This window comes from Bidens hawaiensis, unplaced genomic scaffold (genome assembly GCF_021521415.1).
Source record: "Bidens hawaiensis isolate Kalapana, Puna unplaced genomic scaffold, B.hawaiensis_p1.1 tig00000978_1, whole genome shotgun sequence".
Taxonomy (NCBI): domain Eukaryota; kingdom Viridiplantae; phylum Streptophyta; class Magnoliopsida; order Asterales; family Asteraceae; genus Bidens; species Bidens hawaiensis.
Window position 1 is genome coordinate 937,516 of NW_027491058.1, and position 10,426 is coordinate 947,941.

Consider the following 10,426-nt stretch of genomic DNA (forward strand, 5'->3'; position numbering starts at 1 on the left):
TAGGGTTCGATTCCCTCTTCGTTACCATACAACCATCCTTTCCTTCTTTTATTAACTTTATCACATTCATACACATAAGCATACATAACATACTTACCTTATACCTAGCGTTACAACCTGACAGTACGTGCAATATCCGAAGATCGTTCACGTACCATCAAGCAATCATTCATTCATATCACATATATCACATACGGCATACACTTATCACTTAGGATAAATGTATTAATCAACACATCAAGTATGCACACAGCCCCGAAAACATAACAAGGAATGGGGCTAGAAACTCACCTGAACACGGTTACGTTCACCGTTAATCGTAATCCCTTTCTTCAGTTGTGCACGGCTGACTGTATAACAAGTATACGTATCAAACAACTATCACTACTCATATCATCTTTCTAGTCTTAACTACTACCCACAACGAATGGGGATCCGGGGGCAGCGCCCCTGGCAGCGGGGTCTAGGGGCGGCAGCCCCTAGCAGGGTCCAAGGGGCAGAGCCCCTGGCTGGGGTCGAGTTAATGTAAAAATTTTATTTACATTAACTGTCTTAACACATTTTTCATTAGGTTTTTTTTTAATTTATTTTCTAATCGAACTTGGCTTTAGGCGAAGTTAAACCTTAGGCGAACTTAGCTTTAGGCGAAGTTGTCATCAGGCGAACTTGGCTTTAGGCGAAGTTAAGCCTCAGGCGAACTTAGCTCTAGGCGAAGTTGTCATCAGGCGAACTTAGCCGTAAGCGAAGATATCAATTAGGCGAACTTGGCCTCAGGCGAAGTTATCGCTTTGAAGGCGAAGTTATCGCTTTGAAGGCGAAGTTGCCCAGTTGCAGGCGAATTTGCCCAGATCAGCCGCTGTTTTGTTTTTTATTGAGCATTTTGGCGATTTTAACACCCTTGTTAAGGTTCGACATCACCCACTATGCTTCCCGACCATTTTCGGTCGTATCTACACTATAAAACTTGGATCTTTAAACTTCAAAGATCAAGAATCATAACTTTCTGAGCTTGTTTGGATCTTGTTTAACTTGTTATCACAACTAATCGCTCTCTCTCTCGGATCTGGCTCGGTTCTTCCCTCGGCCGGCGGCGGTGTTGGTGTGTGTGTTTTGGAGTGTTAGAGAATATGGTGAAATGAAAGATATTTTAGAGTTTAGGGGATATTTATATCCCTTAAATCCCATGGACCTAAGGCCCATTCTCATTTAACCCATCTCAATTAATCCAAGTCCATGATCCGCTCCTTACTCGATATCCAATAATTAACGCGAAATCACTAAACATAACTTTCTTTATTCAACATTAAAATATAGGATGTTACATTTGATCAAAATACGCTAACTGATACAATGACACTATACTTTTGGACTCTTGACTCTATCTAGAAATATTAAAATAAAGCAGACGTTCAGGGCCTTAACAATTAGGTCTTGTATGACTACGAACATAGAAAGTCCAAGGCTTGAACAAAAAGAAAGAAAATAAAACAAAGAAAAAGATTCAGGGCCTTAACAGTCAGATCTTATATGAATACAAACATACAAAGTCCAATTGAATCAAAATAAAAGAAGAAATAAATTAGAAGACAAAAATCCTAAGATATACTTATTTTGAATTTTCTTTTACTTTTCTTTTTTGAATCCTTTTTTTTTCTTTTCTTGACTCAATAAAATGAAATTGACACGAGATTACATAAGACAACCGTGATCAGGTAAAGAGAGGCTTGGGTATAACATGTTGTTTACGTTTCTGCCTTCATTGATATGACTTTATTTGGAGTCGGAAACCGCTTCATAATAGTGTAACCACAAGTGAAGGATGGAGTTTAAGTGTATATCACTTTGACACATACTCATTTGTCAAGCCTTAAGAAATGATCTTGTTGGCTTTTGATTTATTTATTTCATGTGCTAGGATCATTAAAAATGATTTTTTTTTATCATTTTCCAAAGGTAGGATTTACTCAAAATTTTATAATTCTGTAATATTCGACTCCCTCTATGAAGGAGTTCCGTTTAAACAAGAGAATATGGTTTAGAAGCTTTTTTTATATAATTCTGTAAGAAAATAAAACTAAAATATTTTAACGAGTCAAATGACTCATTTTGTTTTTCTTAAATAAATTGAAAATCTCTTGGGTGAGTTGAACTTAACTCATTTTCTCCCTTTAAAATTATGACATATTTGAAAAATATTTACAATTTTATATACAAAAAGATAAAGTATTCTTGAACGAAGTAGATCATGCCCAAGGACTCAACTAGAAACAAATATCGGCCACGATCAAAGGCTTTTGTAAATATTTTGGCAAAGTTGTAAATAATGTGCACCCTTTCAATGGTGACAAGCTTCCGTTCATAACAATCACGAATGAAATGCATTTGGATGTAAATTTGTTTTGTCTTTGAGTGTTGGACCAGGTTTATAACAATACAAACCGCTGCCTCATTATAACACTTGATAGGGGCGTTAAAGAAATTCAAACTGTAATCCAGAAGTTGATGCTGGATCCAAATCGCTTGTGAACAGAAAGTGGAGACGACAATGTATTCTGCTTCAGCGGTGGATGTGGATACGGTGACTTGCTTCTTGCATTGCCAAGAGATCAACCTATCTCCTAGGAACTCACATCCACCAGATGTTGACTTTCGATCGAGATAGCATCCCCTGTAATCACAATAGGTGTAAAAGTGCAGTATTAGAAGGGAATTATTGGGATACCAAAGACCTAAGCAAGGCTTTCCATTTAAATACCGAAAGATACGCTTTACAATGGTTAAGTTGGATTCTTTTGGCTCACAGTGATATCTGGAACAATGCCAGACAGGGAACATGATGTCTGGTATGCTGGTAGTGAGATCTGGTCTGCTGGTAGTAAGATACATCAGGAAGCCAATCATTAATCGATAAAGATGTTGATCAACTGGTTTTCTCGATGGATATGGAGCTAGCACTACTCTGGTAGCAATCGGATTGACGAATGGAGTGGAGTCCTTGAATCCAAATTTCTGACCGATGTCACGAACCTACTTATCTTGATGTATTGATATTCCATCTGCCTTTTGTTCGACGTGAAGTCCCAAAATGAAAGTCATCTCCCTCAATGAGCTTATCTTAAACCGATTTTGCATGACCTCAGCAAACTCTCTACACAATTTATCAGATGTAGATCAAAAGATAATGTCGTAAACATAAACTTGGACCGGAATCTGATCCTCCTTCACCTTCTTGATAAATAGTGTTTGATCGATAACACCTCTTCTATAGCCATGATTCAATCAATGAACTGCTAATGTAGTATACCAAGCACGGGGTGCCTGGTGAAGGCCAGAAAGAGCTTTATCAAGACGATAAGCATGATTAGGATGAGCAAAATCTTCAAAACCTAGTGGTTGTTTTACATAAATCTCTTCCTTTACTTTCACATACAAGAAGGTTATCTTCACATCCATCTGATACACGTTGAAATTCATGTAAGAGGCATAGGCCAGAAACAGACGAATTGCCTAGCATATACTTCATCGTAATCAAGACCTTCACGTCGAGAGAAACCTTGAACCACCAATCTTGCTTTGTTTCTTATAATCACCCCCTTATTATCTTTCTTGACGTTCCTGAATACCCATTCCATCCCAATAGCTTTCTTGTTCTCCGGACACATGGAGCTTCTTGAATTGCAACAGCTCATCTTGCATAGCTGCAACCCACGAGCTTTCCTTTAGAGCTACACTATAGTCCTTCGGTTCAACCTGTGAAATGAAACAAACAAAAAGACATCTGTTAATTGTACCAGGTTTGCTCCTTGTTTGGATACCAGCAGATAGAGAACCAATAAAATGTTCTATGGGATGACTTCGATGGATGGGTGGTTGAGGTATATCATCAACAAGGGTGACAGGCTCTGCTTGAAAATTAACCGTCAGATTTTCAACAGACTGAAATATGCGAAGATCATTAATTAGAACATAATTGGCTGATTGAATGGAGTCAAGTTGATCAACCAAAAGTTCTTGTGGGATTGGTTCAACCCAGAGATGTTCATCGTAAGGTACAACAACTGTATTAACTGGAGTTGATGCAGTGTTACCAGATTCACCAGTAGTGGGTTTAGTAGCAACAACAACTTCAACAATTTCATCATAAGAGGGAGGTGTGGAAACAGATTCTACCACGCTTGGAGCTACTTAAACATCTGGTGCAGGTTTAGCTTGAACATGTTCGACATTATTGGCAGACATATATGAATCATCAGAATCGGTATCAGATACGTCTTCAACAACCAGATTAGCTGAATTAAATTAGCAGACTGAGGAACAAGATTATTAACAACTTAATTATTATTTCCTGTAGAGGGAGGGACTACAGGTGGTACAAATCTGTTGGATGGTCCAGCAGTTAGATTTACATCGAAAAAACTATTGATCATATATTGCATCAAAAGAGGATCGGGTAGAGAAGATGGAACTTGAGTGTTTGCAGGGGGTGGTGGTATAGACATGCCATGAAACTGGTTGAACAGGTATCCAAAGTCAAACAGCCAATCTGGTCCCATGCGAGCATCGGTAGCATTGAGCTCTTGCCGTCTAACATTGAAAGATTCCAATATTAGCTTAGTCTTCTTATTGTAGACACGGTAAGCGGTTTTGATGGGAGAGTATCTGACAAAATAACACTCATCAGCCTTTTCAGCAAATTTAGGATCTGGCTGAGCACCATTGTGAAGCAGGGTGCATGGGCATCCAAATGTTTTAAAGTAGTTGAATTGTGGCTTTGTCTTGTAGTATACTTCGAAAAGAGTCTTCTTCAAGTGCTTATTAATGATCACATGGTTTTGAATGAATCAAGCATCGTTGATTGCTTCACCCCAAAAGACAATGGAAGTTCGGAGTCTGACAACATTGTTCTAGCAGCTTCAATCAGTGTTCTGTTATGACGTTCAGTAACTCCATTTTGTTGTGGAGTAAATGGTGCACTGAACATGCGATCTATCCCATTTGTATTGCAGAAGTCATCCACAATTAGGTTACAAAACTCTGTCCCGTTGGCACTTCTGATGTACTTCACCTATTTGTCAGCATGTCTCACCACAAGAGTAATAAACTTGATAAAAAACTGGGCGGTTTCATCCTTGTGCCATGAAAGAAAAGTCCAACTGAAATGAGATTTATCATTAGTATCACAAGACAATGGGCTTTTTGGCCGATTGCTAACGGATGGATAGGACCAAATAAATCCATGTGTAACAGCTGAAGAATGGAATCTATGGAGTTGATCTTCTTGGGCTTGTCTGGGAGCTTGTGTTGCTTGAATTTAGAGCATGAAATACATTTTTCAATTCAAGAAAAAGTTTTAAAGGGAAATCCCCTCACATGCTACCTTTGACCAATTTGTTAAAGTTTTTGAAGTTTACATCGCCTACACGTCTATGCCATAGAGATGAGTCGTTCTCCGAGGCCTTAGATAGTAAACATGAAGCGGTCCTACGTGAGTAAGAACTATTCATGTCTAATATATAAGCATCATTTTTCCTCGGAGTCTGCATCAAGATCCGACTTTGAAACCTCATTTTAGAATCAAGCATTCATTTTCTGTGAATAACATGGAGTATTATCGATCAAAGATTTGTGAGACACTAAGCATATTGTGACTCAGTTGCTCCACCAAATTAATGTAATCAAATGTCATGATCCCATTTGACACTCTTCCTCTCTTTGTAATGTTTCCTCCCATGTCACCAGTAAAGGAAACGTGTCCACCATCAAACAGTTAAACGTCAAACAACAAGGACTCGTCTCCCATCATGTGTCAGGTGCAGCCACTGTCTAAGTACAAAATACTATTGACTAAACATCTTGACCGACCCTACATACATTAACAGTTTAATTAGACGCGGGTTCCCAAGACTTAGTTATCTCGGGAAGATCGACTACAAAGTTGTCAAATTTTATTTTCTTGTCATTAATTATGAAGTTTTAGATGTGTCAGAATCAGAAGAACAGTCCTTAAGAACCCATGCATGTGCAGGTTTCCTGGTTTTGGAAAACTTTCTGGACTGTCTCCGTCTTGGTTTCAAAACAAAATCCTCAGATTTTTCTATCTTTGGATTCCTTTTCTGGTTTCTTTTTGGTGAGTTCTTTGACTTTTCAATCTTAGAACCCCTTTTTGCTCTTTCCCATTTGGTTATCCAAAAAGGTGGTTTACTGGCTTTTGCCCATTTCACTGGCAAAACTATCAGATTGATCAGTTCTTGTTCTTGGGCTTTGTGTAGCCCTTGAGCGGAATTGATTAAACTAGTTGTTCATTTCTCTTTGCTTTTTATGTCAGTTCTTGCAATGTCTTGTAAGGTGAGATGGGTTACCACAAACAAAACAAAGTCTTCTTCTAGTATCCCTATGAAAGAAACAAAAATGTTATCTGATCTGTAACCTCGATCATCAAAAACATTTGAATAGAATGAAGTGACATAATCTTGTTGATAACAACCATAGTAGTTGTTATCAAAGTGATTGTATTATTGAGGATGATTAAGTTGATTAGTAGATTGAAAGAAAAAGTTTCTATGTGGTGAAATATATTTACTTGATGTGCTTTCCTTTTCATTTTCAAAACTATTTCTTTTATTTTTATCTCCCTCAACTCTACAATCTTTTGATGAACAACTTGGTACGTTTATTTCAACGAATACATTTTCTTGCACGTTTCTATCACTGAAAGTCTCCTCAAATACTGTTTCACAATCACTGTCAGACACAGAAACTTCATTTTCATTCATATCATTAGGAGAAGTTGCAACACCAACACTCTTGCAAAGTACATGATTATTCAAAATGTTTTTCAAAGTATTATTATTACAGACAGGGTTAACAACTAATGGTTTTAGATTCACACTAGAATCAAAAAGTGAATTTAAAAACTTTTTCTCTCTATAACCCTTGTTCTTTTCCACACAATCACTTCCGTACACAACCTGGAAAAGAAGATGAACTACCATTAGGACTAACTGATTAAATAACGGGATCAACAGCTTTGGACACTGGAGGAAAAAATGTCGTTGGTTTTGGGTACGTGACTAATACCATAGACCATCTCATCCTTGGGTGGGATGTTGAAACTAAAGTGAGGCAGACTAGTATAATTTTTATTAAAAGGAGGTGGAACGGTTGTGTTATCATAGCTTATGCCTGTATTTTGTTTCACCCCGATCTGTGCCCCAATGATTCGATTTAATTTATCAAAGGCTAACTCAAAACTTTCTACAACTATTTTCTTTGAGCTAAGTCTAATTCTAGCTTTTCAATTTTAGCATTTAATTCAACAACTCGTCTTTCATGGTGCTCAGCTAGTTTATTAGACTGAAATAACTTTTCATTAAGTTTAGCCATGTCATTGTTATAAGTCTTAATCCTAATGGCATAAATCTTTTCAGCTTTTCTAAGATCATTGTTCTGGCATCTAAGACGAAGATTTTAATCTATCAAGGCCGCATTGTGAGTTCTATAGTTCATAACTTTGTCAATACAAGTTTGAGTTCAAAGTTTGTGTACCTCGGGGATGTTAGAGACAAATGGAGGTGTTTCAGCAGTAAGACTTGGCGAGGTGCTGGTTTCATGTGCAAATGCCATCCCAGCAAAGGTCAGTGGATTGATCAGCTCTTCAAATTGGTCGCATTCCCAATCTGGTTGTGTTTCTTCAGCTGTTCTTGTGATCATTGCCTTTGAGCTTGACTCGAAGTTCCCTTTTGAAGTTCTTCCTTGACCGATTCTTGGAATTCTTGAATTTGAGGAGTAGCTCGAGACAACCTTTTTGTTATTTTTCCTTGTACCTTCATTGTCAGACGTCTCGGTGATCTTGATTTCATTTGCAGCCACAAGAGGATTAGTGCATTCCCTTGCAAAGTGCCCCAATTCATTGTAGTTGTAGCAACGAAGCTTCTCTTTGTTGAACCAAATCTCATTCCCGTTAGAGTCACTAAATCTATTCTTTCCGTATTTCTTCGTGAAATTAGATGCTATGTGAACAGCCATGGCCATTTGATACTTGATGTCATTTACTTCAGATATGTCTTGTTTATCTTAGGAATATATCCTTGCTGGAATAAGGGAGGAAGCAGTTTTCCTTGAAGCAATTCCTCATGGCTTGCCATAAAGACATGAAACAGTGCCATGTTGGAGTCATCATGAAGAGCTTGAGGAGCAGAGTAGGATTTGCTGCTTATGGGTTTCTTAATCCCATAGTCTTTCAAAGCTTGTTCAATGCCTTTATCAATAACATCTTTAAAAGAGCTTGAACCTGGTGGTGCTTGAGGAGTTGCAGTTGTCTTGAAGGCAGAGTTAGAAGTATGAATTGGGTGAGAGTGACTCAGAAAAGCGGTTCTTACTCCAGACCCAATGGATATCCCATCTTGATTAAGAGAACTGATGTGATTACCCATTCTAAGCTTGTCATCCATCTCAAATGACTTAATGATAGGTGTCAAATCAGAAAGAGTAGTGAGAGTAGTGATCTGGAGATTAGTAGTCCTCTTGATTGTGATCACACTGCTGTTCCAAGCATACAAAAGGGAGTTTAACAACTTGTCATTGATTTCAATCTGTTCATAATCAATTCCAGCACTCTTGATCTTTGTAATCAATGTCCCAAATCTATGAATGAGGATTGTGACTGACTCCCATTGCACATGATTGAACATGTTGAATTCACCCTTTAGCATGCCCTTTATACTATTTCTCATCTCAGTATTTCCCTCAAATTTGCTCACCAAGGCATCCCAAAGGCCTTTAGTAGTAGTGTGATCTCTCAAAGTTTGAGCAATTTCATGTGAGAGACATATACTCAAAACACCATAAGCTTTTTGATCATCACTAAACATCTTTCTATCATTATCATCATAAGCAATTACGGGCTTGGGAGTTTGGCCATAGCAGTTTTAGTCATCAGTTTTAGTCATGGGAAAATGTGGACCTTGCTCAATTGGTCTAAGAAGTATATAATCAAGAATTCTAATACAGTTTTTGAAACGCCACTTGAACTCTTCAAAATCATTGTCCCATTTCAGTAGATTTGGAGGCTTAGATGTATTCCCTGCCTCATTCTCAAATATCATGCAACTCCTTACAGCTTCATTCTTAACTTCTTCATTAATATTTGTCATTGCTTAAACAAACTCAAGTTCAAACATATTCCGTTGAAAAATAACAAGTTCATAGTAATCGAAACAAATGTAATCGAATGGCTAAGAAGCTTATGTGAAAATATAAGTATAAAGTAATCGAACGACACACTAATCTAATCGATGGATGAATCTAATAGAATAAGATTCTAGTCTAATCAAATGGTCTAATCTAATCGAATGGTGATTCGATTTGATTAGGTTGTGATTCGATTAGAATTGAATCTGCACTCAATTCGATTACTTCTGAAACTTGATTAGATTACTTAGAGATTTGATTAGATTTGAGCAGACTTGATTCGATTAGTTTTGAACTTGATTAGATTGCTTTTTATACTCTATTCGATTACATGTGAATCAATAAGAGAACTTTGACTCGATTTGATTGGAAGGCAGATTCGACTCGATTACTTCCTATTCAACAAGGAATCCTTCAGATTCGATTTGATTTCTTGAATGGAAAGTACAAATTGTACTTTCTGGTCACCTTTTCAACTTTTTCCCTTTTAAGGAAGTCACATCAATCAATCACTTTGACCGATTATGGATCTAAGAAATATCCATTGTACACACTTTAACACCAAAATCTTGAACTTTTAACAACTTCAACACCCAAATCTTCACCAATCTAACACTCAAATTCAAACTCGAAGCTTGAACACTTGAACTTTTAAACACTTTATTTTCAACTTTTGGTACTCGTAACCCACTAAACACTTGAAAAATCAATCTTTAACACAAATAAGACCAAAATCCAAGGTTGTCACCCAAGATCCACAGCTAGTAGAGCCCGGAAGCTCTGATACCAATTGTAGGTCCTATGGACGGATCAAAGCATAGCAACTAGTCTACTTGGATCAATCTCAATACTAGCTAACGGAAATCACTAGTGAGGAATCGAGATCTCGGATCTTGTTTGGTTTTGTTATTACCGAAAGAGGAAATAAAGAAAGTGAGAGAGAGAGAGGTTGGTAAGAGGATAAGGTTATGTATTTTGCAAATGGTTGATTTAGCATGTGCATGACTCACCTTAAATAGGTGAAGCAATGCCATGCCATCTCTATTATTAACTGCCCAATTGGCTTCACAGCACATGGCCTTCGCCCCAAACATCCAAGGAAAGACAGACCGACTAGCTAACTTACATAAACGTTAAAGTACAACTCTTATGTTAACGTGATCCAAAATCTATTATGTTGTTCATATTGTAACCACATGTAAAGACAACTTGTTACATGATTAGAGAATCTTAAACC